This window comes from Microcaecilia unicolor, chromosome 4 (assembly GCF_901765095.1).
Source record: "Microcaecilia unicolor chromosome 4, aMicUni1.1, whole genome shotgun sequence".
Lineage (NCBI taxonomy): Eukaryota > Metazoa > Chordata > Amphibia > Gymnophiona > Siphonopidae > Microcaecilia > Microcaecilia unicolor.
The window spans coordinates 26,500,953-26,516,041 of NC_044034.1; positions in this window are offsets into that span (position 1 = coordinate 26,500,953).

Sequence of the window (15,089 nt, forward strand, 5' to 3'; positions counted from 1 at the left end):
ACTAATATATACCCTGACAGCCTGAGGAGCAGAAGCCAAGAACTCTCATCCACTCTCTCGTTACCTCTCGCCTTGACTACTGCAACCTACTCCTCACTGGTCTCCCACTTAGCCACCTATCCCCCCTTCAGTCCGTTCAGAACTCTGCTGCACGTCTTATCTTCCGCCTGAACCGATACACTCACATCACCCCTCTCCTCAAGTCACTTCATTGGCTTCCGATCAGGTACCGCATTCAGTTCAAGCTTCTGCTACTAACCTACAAATGCACTCGATCTGCAGCCCCTCCTTACCTCTCAACCCTCATCTCCCCTTACGTTCCTACCTGTAACCTCTGCTCTCAAGACAAATCCCTCCTTTCAGTACCCTTCTCCACCACCGCCAACTCCAGGCTCCGCCCTTTCTGCCTCGCCTCACCCCACGCGTGGAACAAACTCCCCGAGCCCATACGTCAGGCCCCCTCCTTCCCCATCTTCAAATCTCTGCTTAAAGCCCACCTCTTCAATGTCGCCTTCGGCACCTAACCTCTAAACCTCTACCCAGGAAATCTAGACTGCCCAACTTGACATTTCGTTCTTTAGATTGTAAGCTCATTTGAGCAGGGACTGTCCTTCTTTGTTTATTTTGTACAGCGCTGCGTAACCCTAGTAGCGCTCTAGAAATGTTAAGTAGTAGTAGTAGTAGTAGAATCAAACCCAGGTCTTTCACACAGTAGCATGCAGCCTTGGTCTTTCTCTTCTTCCATTACTTGTAGCCACCCTTAATTAATTAATTAATTAATTATTAATTAATAGTTATTTATTCATTTATTTCATTTATATCCCACATTATCCCAATAGATGAGGCTCAATGTGGCTAACAATTTATTGTGATTAACAGCAATGGCGTAGCTACGGCGACCATGGGGGCCTGGGCCCCCCCCCCCAAAAAATTTGCTCTGAACTCCTGGTTTGGCTGGCGGGGATCCCCAACTCCTGCCAGCTGAAGCCTTCGTCCAGCGCTGGTCTCCGGCGCCGCCACATTGCCTGCCCTGCTCTCTCTTCCCCTCACGGTCCGGCACGCTCGTTTCACTGTCTCTCTCAGACACACTTCAGCTTTCTTCCTTCTTCTACTTCTCTTGTCCTTGACCTTCTTTCTCTCCATCTCTCAATTTCCCCACAATCTCTTGATTTGTCCATATCGCATCATACTCTTTTCTGTTTGTACCATAGTTAACTTAATTTTGGTTATTTTTAGATCTTTTTGGGCTACAAAACAGTTATAAACTGCATTAATTGACACCTTACTGGAACCCAAGATTCCTGACCTAGACCGTGATAATGAAATATATTCAATGTTCCATGTTGTGAGGCAATCTTCTTAAAATTGAAACTATTTGTTTTCACTGTCTGTCTCCTGCATTTTGTTTTAAAGAGGTCTATATTTGTACTGAGCAAAAAAACTAACTTTATATTGACAAAATCTAACATTGTTGAAAAAGGGGTCCTTTTACTAAGGTGCGATGAAAAGTGGCCTACGCTAGTGTAGGCGTGTGTTTTGGACGCACGCGGAATCATTTTTCAGCACGCCTGTAAAAAATGCCTTTGGGGGGGGGAGGGAAATGGACATGCATCAAAATGAAAATTGCCACGCGCCCATTTTGGGTCTGGCGAACAGAATGTTGAGTATGATTAGAAAAGGGATGGAAAACAAGCATGAGGATGTTATAATGCCGTTATATCGCTCCATGGTGCGACCGCACCTGTAGTATTGTGTTCAGTTCTGGTTGCCTCATCTCAAAAAAGATATAAAGGAATTGGAGAAGGTGCAGAGAAGGGCGACAAAAATGATAAAAGGGATGGGACGACTACCCTATGAAGAGAGGTTTAGACGGCTAGGACTCTTTAGCCTGGAGAAAAGGCGGCTGAGGGGTGATATGATAGAGGTCTACAAAATAATGAGTGGGGTAGAGCGGACAGATGTGAAGCGTTTGTTTACGCTTTCTAACAATAATAGAACCAGGGGACACAAGATGAAATTAGAATGTGGTAGGTTTAAAACAAATCGGAGAAAGTTTTTCTTTACTCAGCGCGCAGTTAGACTCTGGAACTCATTGCTGGAGAAGGTAGTGATGGCAGCTGGCCTTGCTGAATTTAAAGGGGGTCTGGACAGATTCCTGAAGGAAAAGTCCATTGATCGTTATTAAATTTTGTGTTTTTTGCCAGGTTCTTGGGGCCTGGATTGGCCGCTGTCGGAGACAGTGTGCTGGGCTTGATGGACCTTGGGTCTTTTCCCAACGTGGCAGTGCTTATGTACTTATTACCACCAGCCCTTGACTTAGCGGTAAGGTCTCGCGTGTTAACCGGGCGGTAATGGTCAATGCGTGTCCAAATGCCGATTACTGCCCATGCGCCAGAAAATAAAAATATTTTCTGACGTGTGTATCAGACGCACATCAAAAATGAAATGACTTCATGGGCCACGCGGTAACCGGGTGGTAACTCAGAATTGGCGCACGTTGGCTGCGTATAGACGCTTATGCGGCTTAGTAAAAGGGCCCCTAAGTTTCTTACAATTTAACTTTTTGGTGTTAATAGTGATTTGAAAACTCTGGGGCCCTGTCATAGTGTTACAGAGATTTTCACTTCTAGGCTAAAGTTTATAGTTTATTAAGAATTTGCTATACTGCCTTGGCTACAGAAAATAGGAAAAGAACGACAATATATTAATAGGAAAGAGCAGAACACCCATATCAAAGACTGAGGGAGTAAGGAGGCCTACAGGACCAGAACGAAAGGGAATAGGGACAGAAGGATAGAATGATGAAGGAAAAAAAGGGAAGGGAAGAGCGATAAGAGTGCAGTAGGAACAGGGCCGCCGAGAGGGGGGCAAAATTCCTGGAGGCCCGGTGCCAGGGTCAGGCCGCCAGCGCTGCAGTCCCCGGTCTCACCTGCCTGTCTCTACGGCTCTGGGCCCCCTTCATTCAAAGCATCAGTCGTAGATCGCCTCTCTTCTGCCCTTCCCTCCCTGTGTCCTGCCCTCGCGGAAACCGGAAGTTATATCAGAAGAGGGCGGGACACAGGGAGGGAAGGCCAGAAGAGACATGATCTGCGACTGCCGCTTTGAATGAAGGGGGCCCGGAGCCGTGGAAACAGGCAGGTGAGACAGCGGACTGCAGCGGCGGGGGGCGGCAGCAGCGGGGGGGGGGGGGGGGGGCGCAGGCGGGGCGGCCTTGCCCCGGGCCCGGCCTAGTCTCTCGGCAGCCCTGCATAGGAAGCAGCATTCATCCTATGTAGGGTTGTAGGCCTGGATAAAAATCCAAGCTTTTATTGCTGATGTGAATGTTTTCAATGAAGATTCGGGAAGAACGTATGAAGGGAGAGATTTGCAAAAAAGACTCACTATCTAAAGAAATCCCTTGAGGGAGAGAACAAAACAACTGCAACTAATTCAATAGTCAATCCCTGATACTGGGTAATCAATGAAAGATTCCACACTCTCCAATGAAATAGTAATAGTGACTTTGTACCATCGATAATTTTAATATTTTAAAGAAGGGAAACACAAGGAGAGATCAGTATACAGTGATCCTTCAGCCGAGCTTGTTTGTTATTGAGACTAGCCGTAAAAATGGCTCATTATCATGCTCTAGACATCATTAATTCTCCTCACTTTTGATATTTCTAAGTGGACTCCACAACGGAGGAAAAAAGTTGTTGAAATGAAACAAGAGGTTGTATTATTGAATGCTCGTTTCCAGTTACGATTTCCATGTACATGTATTCATTCCTTTAAAGATAAGAAATATGTGCTTTTTGAACCTCTCCAATTGCGCAGTTTTTGAATGCTCAGGGTAGCACGGGAGAAGATCCAAAAGTTTAGCTGCTCAAGAGTAAAAGGGGAAAGACTACCTGTATCTTTTCATAGCAATAGTTTTCTTTACATTCCAACTTCCTTTGGATCTATTCATGGACCCTCCTAAATTGTGGACTAATTATTTTTTTTATTTGTTACATTTGTACCCTGCGCTTTCCCACTCATGGCAGGCTCAATGTGGCTTACATATTGTATACAGGTACTTATTTTGTACCTGGGGTAATGGAGAGTTACATGCACCTTTTACAAAGGTGCCCTAGCATTTTTAGCGCACATTAAACATTAGAGATGCCCATATATTTCTATGGGCCTCTCTAGCATTTAGCGTGCACTAAAAATACTAGTGTGCCTTTGTAAAAGACCCCCTAAGTGACTTGCCCAGAGTCACAAGGAGCTGCCTGTGCCTGAAGTGGGAATCAAACTCAGTTCCAGTTCCTCAGTTCCCCAGAACCAAAGTCCACCACCCTAACCACTAGGCCACTCCTCCACTGTTGCTACTATTTGAGATTCTACGTGGAATGTTGCTATTCCACTAGCAACATTCCATGTAGAAGTCGGCCCTTGCAGATCACCAATGTGGCCGCGCAGGCTTCTGCTTCTGTGAGCATGCTCAGTTTCACTAAAAGGAGCGTGCAGGATGTGAGGGGAAGAGGCAGCAGGGCAGGCAACACGGCGGTGCCGGAGACCGGTGCTGGACGAAGGCTTCAGCTGGCGGGGGCTGGGGACCCCCGCCAGCTAAGGCATTTGCAGCAGCAAGGCGGCGAGGAGCAGTGGGGTGGCGGCGGAGGGGGGCAGTGAGGCGGCGGTGGGGCGGTATACCAAAATGTGCCCCCACCACCACCTCAGGCCCTGGCCCCCTCCCACCGCGAGGTCTGGCTACATCCCTGGTTCATATACACTTCAAATAGGTCTGTTCTTTGTGTACTTTGGTGCACCATCACCTGTGATGTCCATTTAATTTTGATTTTGAGATCTGTGACCATAGGATTATCTATGAGTTCTTCATCTCTATTGTTATGCACATCTAAATGCTTTTATTCATATATGTTTTTTTTTTAATTTACTATACCGCATATGCCATAGATGAAGTTTAAGTTGCTTATCCTCATCCATAGGATATTGTCTGAAAAAATTGTATGTTCTTTCTGACCTATGATGTCCATTTTATTTTATGGTTCATAAAACAAACGAACAAAAAGTAGAAGGAAAGGTTTCCGAGAACTGCCAGTAGAAGCATTCACCTGCTGTTTCTTTTGGCTCATTTTATGATTCACTAGTAAAAAAGGCCCGTTTCTGTAGGCAAGGAAACGGGCCCTAGGCAGGCAATTCCTCCCCCCCCCTGCGCTACGGCCCCCTCGCCCCCCCCCCCTTCGGCGAACCTGTCCCCCCCCCGGACCGCCGAAAACCGCCCCCGCCGCCGTTGTGTACTACCTGTGCTGACGGGGGACCCAAACCCCCGACAGCTGCCGAAGTGTTGTTGTGCCCTTCGCGTTCCTTCCTCATCTTCTCTGGAAGTTCCTGTGCTGCGTGCGTCTGATGTGCTGCCTGTGTCTGACGTCAGACGCACGCAGAGGAACTTCCAGAGAAGATGAGGAAGGAACACGAAGGGCACAAGAACACTTCGGCTGCTGGGGGTTTGGGTCCCCCGTCAGCACAGGTAGTACACAATGGCGGCGGGGGGGGCGGTTTTCGGCGGTCTGGAGGGGGGCGACAGTTTCGCGGGGGGGGTCGAGGGGGCCGTAGCACAGGGGGTGACAGCTGATTCTGAGGCAGGGGGAGGAGTAGGGAAACACTCCTCCCCTTGCCTTGGAATCAGCTGTCATGACGTCAGTGACGTCAGTGCGTGTCTGCCTAGCAGACCACCTCCAGCCTAGGGAGCCACGGTCCCAGGCACAGAATGTTGGAGGTGAGAATTATTATATAGGATAACCACATTTAAAATCTGCTCACTAACGCACAAGATAATTTATGGAGAAGCCCCTGAATATATGCTCCATCTCATCGATCTACCTTCTAGAAATGCGCTAATAACTGCAAGGACCTACCTCAATCTACATTATCCCAACTGCAGGAATGTTAAATACAAGACCCTTTTTTGCTTCGTCCTTCCCCCTACATTAGTCCCAAATTCTGGAATGTTCTGCCGAGACAGCTAAAAGAACTAGTCGACCACCCCCCGTTCAAAAAGTCTTCAAAAACGTTCTAATTCGCCAAAGCTTATTCCACTGGCAACTCCTATGTTTAAACCTCTCTCCCTTCCTGACTGCACATGGTTATCTGCCGGTTGCTTTGCCCCTGTCTTTCAACCCCGTGTTTTCCACTGTTCCATTCCCTGCCTGTCTCAATCTGAAACTGAGTCATCTTTGCATTGTATTTTTTTCCTCTTGAGTTATTGTAAGCCGCATTGCGCCTTCTACTGTGGGAAAATGTGGGGTACAAATGCACCAAAATTAATTAATTAATTAATGTGATGCTTTATGAGTTGTTCATTTAGTTTTGTATGTTTTTATGTTGATTTTTATAAATGCATGAGGTTCTAGGAGTGACTTGTTTTATTGTATATACAGTGGTGGAAATAAGTATTTGATCCCTTGCTGATTTTGTAAGTTTGCCCACTGACAAAGACATGAGCAGCCCATAATTGAAGGGTAGGTTATTGGTAACAGTGAGAGATAGCACATCACAAATTAAATCCGGAAAATCACATTGTGGAAAGTATATGAATTTATTTGCATTCTGCAGAGGGAAATAAGTATTTGATCCCCCACCAACCAGTAAAAGATCTGGCCCCTACAGACCAGGTAGATGCTCCAAATCAACTCGTTACCTGCATGACAGACAGCTGTCGGCAATGGTCACCTGTATGAAAGACACCTGTCCACAGACTCAGTGAATCAGTCAGACTCTAACCTCTACAAAATGGCCAAGAGCAAGGAGCTATCTAAGGATGTCAGGGACAAGATCATACACCTGCACAAGGCTGGAATGGGCTACAAAACCATCAGTAAGACGCTGGGCGAGAAGGAGACAACTGTTGGTGCCATAGTAAGAAAATGGAAGAAGTACAAAATGACTGTCAATCGACAAAGATCTGGGGCTCCACGCAAAATCTCACCTCGTGGGGTATCCTTGATCATGAGGAAGGTTAGAAATCAGCCTACAACTACAAGGGGGGAACTTGTCAATGATCTCAAGGCAGCTGGGACCACTGTCACCACGAAAACCATTGGTAACACATTACGACATAACGGATTGCAATCCTGCAGTGCCCGCAAGGTCCCCCTGCTCCGGAAGGCACATGTGACGGCCCGTCTGAAGTTTGCCAGTGAACACCTGGATGATGCCGAGAGTGATTGGGAGAAGGTGCTGTGGTCAGATGAGACAAAAATTGAGCTCTTTGGCATGAACTCAACTCACCGTGTTTGGAGGAAGAGAAATGCTGCCTATGACCCAAAGAACACCGTCCCCACTGTCAAGCATGGAGGTGGAAATGTTATGTTTTGGGGGTGTTTCTCTGCTAAGGGCACAGGACTACTTCACCGCATCAATGGGAGAATGGATGGGGCCATGTACCGTACAATTCTGAGTGACAACCTCCTTCCCTCCGCCAGGGCCTTAAAAATGGGTCGTGGCTGGGTCTTCCAGCACGACAATGACCCAAAACATACAGCCAAGGCAACAAAGGAGTGGCTCAGGAAGAAGCACATTAGGGTCATGGAGAGGCCTAGCCAGTCACCAGACCTTAATCCCATTGAAAACTTATGGAGGGAGCTGAAGCTGCGAGTTGCCAAGCGACAGCCCAGAACTCTTAATGATTTAGAGATGATCTGCAAAGAGGAGTGGACCAAAATTCCTCCTGACATGTGTGCAAACCTCATCATCAACTACAGAAGACGTCTGACCGCTGTGCTTGCCAACAAGGGTTTTGCCACCAAGTATTAGGTCTTGTTTGCCAGAGGGATTAAATACTTATTTCCCTCTGCAGAATGCAAATAAATTCATATACTTTCCACAATGTGATTTTCCGGATTTAATTTGTGATGTGCTATCTCTCACTGTTACCAATAACCTACCCTTCAATTATGGGCTGCTCATGTCTTTGTCAGTGGGCAAACTTACAAAATCAGCAAGGGATCAAATACTTATTTCCACCACTGTATATTTATATGCTTGCTGTTTCCTAGTTATTTTGGTATCATTCCAAGGTTGAAAGACTCCTGGTGCAGCCACTGTCACCGAAACGCAGTCTTTCCAATAAAACGCACACTTTCCAATAAAACTTGTTTTATTTTGGGGTTATTTCTATCCTTGCCTTTTCTGTCTCACTGCTTTCTTCTTTCTGTTGGTACATCCATGAGGCCCGGATCTCCTCCTTTGTTCCCCTGAATTGACTGCTACCACAGCAAATTTCATTGGCATCAATCAGGTGATCGGTGTTTTAGTCTATAGGTTGAAATTACCACTGCCTTGGCAAATTTTGTTGGCTTCAATCAGGCTAGCAGTTCAGATCCAACTGAAGTTGATGTGAGTTTAAGAACGGTGTCCTATGTGAAATGAGTTGGTGGTCTCCGTTTATTTTATTTTTGTTACATTTGTACCCCGCGCTTTCCCACTCATGGCAGGCTCAATGCGGCTTACACGGGGCAATGGAGGGTTAAGTGACTTGCCCAGAGTCGCAAGGAGCTGCCTGTGCCGGGAATCGAACTCAGTTCCTCAGTTCCCCAGGATCAAAGTCCACCACCCTAACCACTAGGCCACTCCTCCACTCCATGCCAGCGGCCACAGCAGAAATGATCAAGATGCAGCCTCTTCTAGATTCGTGCAAATCCTACTACAGACCCGTTTCATTGACTCATACGGAGAACGCAATGAGAGAGAAACCCTGAGAAAATCATGAAAAAAAAAATTTCTGTTTCGACAACCTTACTGGTAACAGTTTACATTTTAAATATACAACATCAAGGGTTTGCTTTTTGGAGACTCAACAGGAACTTTATGTGTGAGCCAAAACAGACTGTTAGTAAGATGCACGAGAGCAGACAAAATCAGGCCTGAGTAGAAGCCACACACCGAGGTTTTTATTCCACTGCTAACCATATTACCACAATAGTGCCTGACCATTAACCAGACTGATCAGTCATTCAGCAGAATCTGATCTTGGTTATTCAGGGTCAACGCAGGCCATGATAAACTCTTGAACCTCAAAAGGTGGCTCATCTTGAATTGAACTGTGGAAAAAAAACAATGAATGAAAACTAGTGTTTCTTTTAGAAACTGTTAGTGGGTATTGCTTCAGCTCAGATGCTGACTTGTCTAAACACATACGTTATGTTGGAATTTTTCCAGCTGACAAAACAAAAAGCACCAAGGGCCTTCCAAAAAAGGGGATAAAGTCTTTAATTGTAAACGTTGATGATGCAATACTTAAATGGACCAAACACGGTCCGTGTTTCGGCGCCCAGCGCCTGCGTCAGGGGTCGCAAGAAATAGCTGACAACATGCGGCAGTATTGTAAAAACAATGCAATGTTTAGAAGCAATATACTGCAATGTTGTGTGGTCCCCTAAAACAAGACATATCTTAACACCAGATCGATCGATATTCTGATTAAACACAGGCAGTCCTTCAGTCACAGACTGAAGGACTGCGTGTGTTTAATGCATGACATTGCAGTATATTGCTTCTAAACATTGCATTGTTTTCACAATACTGCCGCATGTTGTCAGCTATTTCTTGTGACCCCTGATGCAACACAGACCACGTTGGGTCCATTTAAGTATTGCATCATCAACGTTTACAATTAAAGACTTTATCCCCTTTTTTTGAAGGCCCTTGGTGCTTTTTGTTTTTCTCTTGGCTTTTTTTGTGCTTCGCTCCCTCTCTCTGTTATACCGGAATTTTTTCAACTAGCATGCAGGTCTGCAGCATCTACTCTTGTCATTTTCCCTATAAATTCACAAATTTTTTTCATCTACAGTTAGTAGCAAACATTGGAATTTGTATTAGCCTGAAACAACCAGAAACACCCCCTTCCCAAAATTTTTTTTTTTTTTAAACTAAGGTGTGCTAACGTACATTGTGTCATGTAGCCCATAGCTATACAATGGGCTATGCAGCATTTTGGGGTCCTTTTACTAAGCTGCAGTAAAAGGGGGCCTGCGCTAGAGTCAGTTCATGTTTCTGATGCACGATGAGGACACCTTTTACCGTAGTGGGTAAAAGACTGTCTTTTGTTCTGGAAAAGAAATGGCCACGCAGTAAGTGATAAAACTAAGTTCAGCCACTGAGGTGGAGAAAACAAAATCTGCTACAGACGAAATCAGTCAGTAAGGAGGGAGTAGCGTTGGTCAACAAAACTCTTCCAAAGATCCAAAGAGATGAGATGAAAAATGATAATAGTACACTTTATTCTGTTTGAAAGGTTAACTCAGCTTGACTCGACATGGCACCGTGTTTCGGCAGAAGCGCCTGCTTCAGGAGTCTAAAGAAACCACAAAGTAAATTAATAAATACATGCACATACATATACATTTGTATAAAACTCAAAAACAAAAATGTAAACATGTTCAATAAAAGAATAAAACACATAGAGGGGGGCATAATCGAACAGGGACGACAATCTCTAAGGGCGCCCATGTCTAAGGACGTCCTGACGAAGGGGAGGGGAAACCCGTATTATCGAAACAAGATGGGCGTCCATCTTTCGTTTCGATAATACGGTTGGGAACGCCCAAATCTCAACATTTAGGTCAACCTTAGAGATGGTCGACCTAAATGTTGAGATGGTCGACCTTAGAGATGGTCTTCCCCGGTTTTCGGCCATAATGGAAACCGAGGATGCCCATTTCAAAAACGACCAAATCCAAGCCCTTTGTTTGTGGGAGGAGCCACTGGTCCCCCTCACATGCCAGGACACCAACCAGGTACCCTAGGGGGCACTGCAGTGGACTTCACAAATTGATCCCAGGTGCATAGCTCCCTTACCTTGAGTGCTGAGCCCCCCAAAAAACCTCAACCCCCCCAAAAAAACCACTCCCCACAACTGTACACCACTACCATAGCCCTAAGGGGTGAAGGGGGGCACCTACATGTGGGTACAGTGGGTTTTGGGTGGGTTTTGAAGGGCTCACATTTACCACCACAAGTGTAACAGGTAGGGGGAGAAATGGGCCTGGGTCCGCCTGGCTGAAGTGCACTACACCCACTAAAACTGCTCCAGGGACCTGCATACTGCTGTCATGGAGCTGGGTATGACATTTCAGGCTGGCATAGAAGCTGGCAAAAAACAATTATAAGATGTTTTTTTAGGGTGGGAGGGGGTTGATGACCACAGGGGGAGTAAGGGGAGGTCATACTTGATTCCCTCCAGTGGCCATCTGGTCAGTTCGGGCACCTTTTTGAGGCTTGGTTGCAAAAAAAAATGGACCAAGTAAAGTCGGCCAAGTGCTCATCAGGGACGCCCTCCTTTTTTCCATTATCGGCTGGGGATGCCCATCTCCTAATCATGCCCCAGTCCCGCCTTCGCTACGGTGCCAACACGCCCCAGTGAACTTTGGTCATCCCCGCGACGGGAAGCAGTCGAGAACGCCCAAAATCGGCTTTCGATTATACCGATTTGGGCGACCCTGAGAGAAGGACGCCTATCTCCCGACTTGTATTGGAAGATGGGCACCCTTCTCTTTCGAAAATAAGCCTGATATTCACTCATGTGTGTTTAAAAAAAATGAGTTAAAAGTACAAGGAATTAAACATGTAAAAGTATAAACAACCAAATAAATGCAAGAAAAAAAAAAAAGAAAAATCATTATCATAAAAAATATGAAATCTTCAAAGGTTCTAAAATAAAAAAAATATATAAGATCCAGAGATGGTGGATACATATATTTTTTTTTTGGGGGGTGGGGGGAGCATTCACCTCCACCCATTGAGGTGGTGATAAGGGCTCCCACGCTAACCCAGCGGTAACTGGGCAGTGATTACCACCGGGTAAGCACTAGTGTTACAAAAATAGAAAATATTTTTGTAGTGCTGGAAATGGGCTGCAGTGGGGGTGGGACCTACTGCCGGGATCCTGCGGTAGTTCGGCAGTACTTCTGGAATGGTGCGCGGCAAACCTGTTGCATCATGTCAACCCTTTAGTAAATGCCCCTCAGTGCACACCAATCATTAGCACAGGCTAAATGCATTAGCACACTTTAGTAAAAGAACCCCTTTGGGCCCGATAGTCAGACCTCGGGAGTCACCACTGAGGCCGGACATTCAATGCCAGGCCGTTTCTGGTGACTGGCATTGAATATCCAACCAGTCAAAGATAGGCCCGGTATTCACGTGGCCAAATATGGCCACCAAACTCAGCCGGAGATGTACTGAAAATCGGCGGATAGCTGGTTATATTGCGTGATAGAGCCGGCTCTCTGCTAGCTACTAAGCACAAATTTTCAGCGGGTCATAGCCGGCCATGTCCCACTGAAAATTCACGGATAGCCAGTTATGGGGCATTTATCCGGCCAGGTGCCGATCCTGTCCGGTTTAAATGCTTTTGAATGTCGGGGGGTGGGTTGTGTTTTTTCCCCCGTGTCATCAATAGTATACACTATTACTCAATAGTGCAAACTACAACTTCAAAGTGCACACTTGATGATATTGTCCCCCAAAACAAAAATAAATGTTAAAAAAGAAACCTTATGTAAAATGAAAAATTATCTGTATAACATGGGAAACTAAGCAATATTGTGAAGGAGTGGTTAGGGAGGTGGACTTTGGTCCTGAGGAACTGAGTTCGATTCCCACTTCAGGCACAGGCAGCTCCTTGTGACTCTGGGCAAGTCACTTAACCCTCCATTGCCCCATGTAAGCCGCATTGAGCCTGCCATGAGTGGGAAAGTGCAGGGTACAAATGTAACAAAAATAAAATAGATACTATTGGAGATTCTACATGGAATGTTTCTACTATTGGAGATTCTACATGGAATGTTGCACCTATTTGAGGTTCTGTTGCTACTATTGGAGATTCTACATGGAATGTTGCTATTCCACTAGCAACATTCCATGTAGAAGCCTGCGCGGCCACATTGGTGATCTGCAAGGGCCGACTTCTACATGGAATGTTGCTAGTGGAATAGCATGTAGAATCTCAAACAGTAGCAACAGTGGAGGAGTGGCCTAGTGGTTAGGGTGGTGGACTTTGGTCCTGAGGAACTGAGTTCGATTCCCACTTCAAGCACAGGCAGCTCCTTGTGACTCTGGGCAAGTCACTTAACCCTCCATTGCCCCATGTAAGCCGCATTGAGCCTGCCATGAGTGGGAAAGCGCAGGGTACAAATGTAACAAAAATAAAATAGATACTATTGGAGATTCTACATGGAATGTTGCTACTATTGGAGATTCTACATGGAATGTTGCTACTATTGAGATTCTGTTGCTACTATTGGAGATTCTACATGGAATGTTGCTACTATTGGAGGTTCTACATGGAATGTTGCTACTATTGAAGATTCTCCATGGAATGTTGCCACTATTGGAGATTCTACATGGAATGTTGCTACTATTGAGATTCTGTTGCTACTATTGGAGATTCTACATGGAATGTTGCTACTATTGAAGATTCTCCATGGAATGTTGCCACTATTGGAGATTCTACATGGAATGTTGCTACTATTGAGATTCTGTTGCTACTATTGGAGATTCTACATGGAATGTTGCTACTATTGAAGATTCTCCATGGAATGTTGCTACTATTGGAGATTCTACATGCTGCTATTCCACTAGCAACATTCCATGTAGAAGGCTGTGCAGGTTTCTGTGAGTCTGATGTCCTGCAAGTACGTGCAGGACGTCAGACTCACAGAAGCAGAAGCCTGCACGGGTACAAATGTAACAAAAATAAATCTGTCACATTTTTCTTGGGGGTTTTCTTGCGTTTTGCCATTATGGGAGCAATATCATTAAGAAAGCGCACTCTTAATGCGGAATATTTCATGATAAAAGGGGGAAGGGGATGAAAGGGAGGGAGATATTGGATAAGGGGTTAACCGCGATACAAATACAAGTTATTATTCTTGGAAAGTGCAGATAGCGGGTAATGTTCATTGTTGTTTATTGTTGTATTTTGATACAAGGATTGTGTTAAAGACAGTATTAAGGGGGGGAAGGGGGGAATTGGGAAGGAAATTGTAAATCAAATTTGATGATAATGACCGCGGATTAGTGTACATATGACTGACTAAGTTAAAACTGTTATGTACTTAATCAAATGAATGTGTTAATCTGTGGAATCATCAATAAAAACTTTGAAACATTAAAAAAAAAAAAAAAAGAAAAGGCACTCTTTCCTGATCGTGCACGCCTGCAAGCCCTTTTCACTCATGCACGATGGTTCACACATGCACAAACTATAGTGCTTGTTTCACGAACAGTGTGCCCACTTTTTGAAGGCTTGTGAAATACATGAAACTTCTAGTTCTTTCTGCTCTTTTTCGTTTGCTGATGATATGAAACGACATGTTATCAGTTATCCGGGCTCTCAAGAATGGAACAAGTGTGCTTTTATTGGTGACCTGACATGGGCCCTGTTTCGGCATAACATACGCCTGCCTCAGGGGTCAATGAGTCCATCAAACTGCGTAGAATACACAAGCTGTAGCAAAGAGTGCATATATTGTGGCAAAACACAGTAAATATAATCCGCTCTTATTGGAAAAAAATGAAGTTATCAACAAGCAACCGGAGTGGAGCAAAACATCTTGGCGTGACTTCAGGGCCCATATTCCAAACAAAACTTCCAGATCATGGCCACTGGGTTGATGATAAGATCCTTGCTCCTCCCCCCATTTCCCCAGTCCTCTACTCTGAACCCCCAATCTTCTCTCATAGCTCCCCCTTTCCAATCCCCTCCTAAATCAGGAAACCCCCCCCCCCCCGCAATACACACACATAATATGATCCTCCCCAACTCAGGAACCTCCTTTTCCAACCTCTTCCCCCCCAAATCAGGACCCCCCCCCCCCCCCCCGATGTTCCTCTTACCTACCCCAAGCTCCAAGAAGCCCAGGACTTACCCTGGGGCCATTTCATGGTGGTCTAGTGGGAGGTGGCAGGAGAGCTCCCCTTCTACTCTGTCCGGCTCCAGGTGCAAAAGGCACCCATTGACTCCTGGAGGTGGCTGTGTGATACTACCACTAGGGGTCAGCCTTCTTTATAACAGTGAATTGTATCCAGAGCCAGATGGAGCGGGA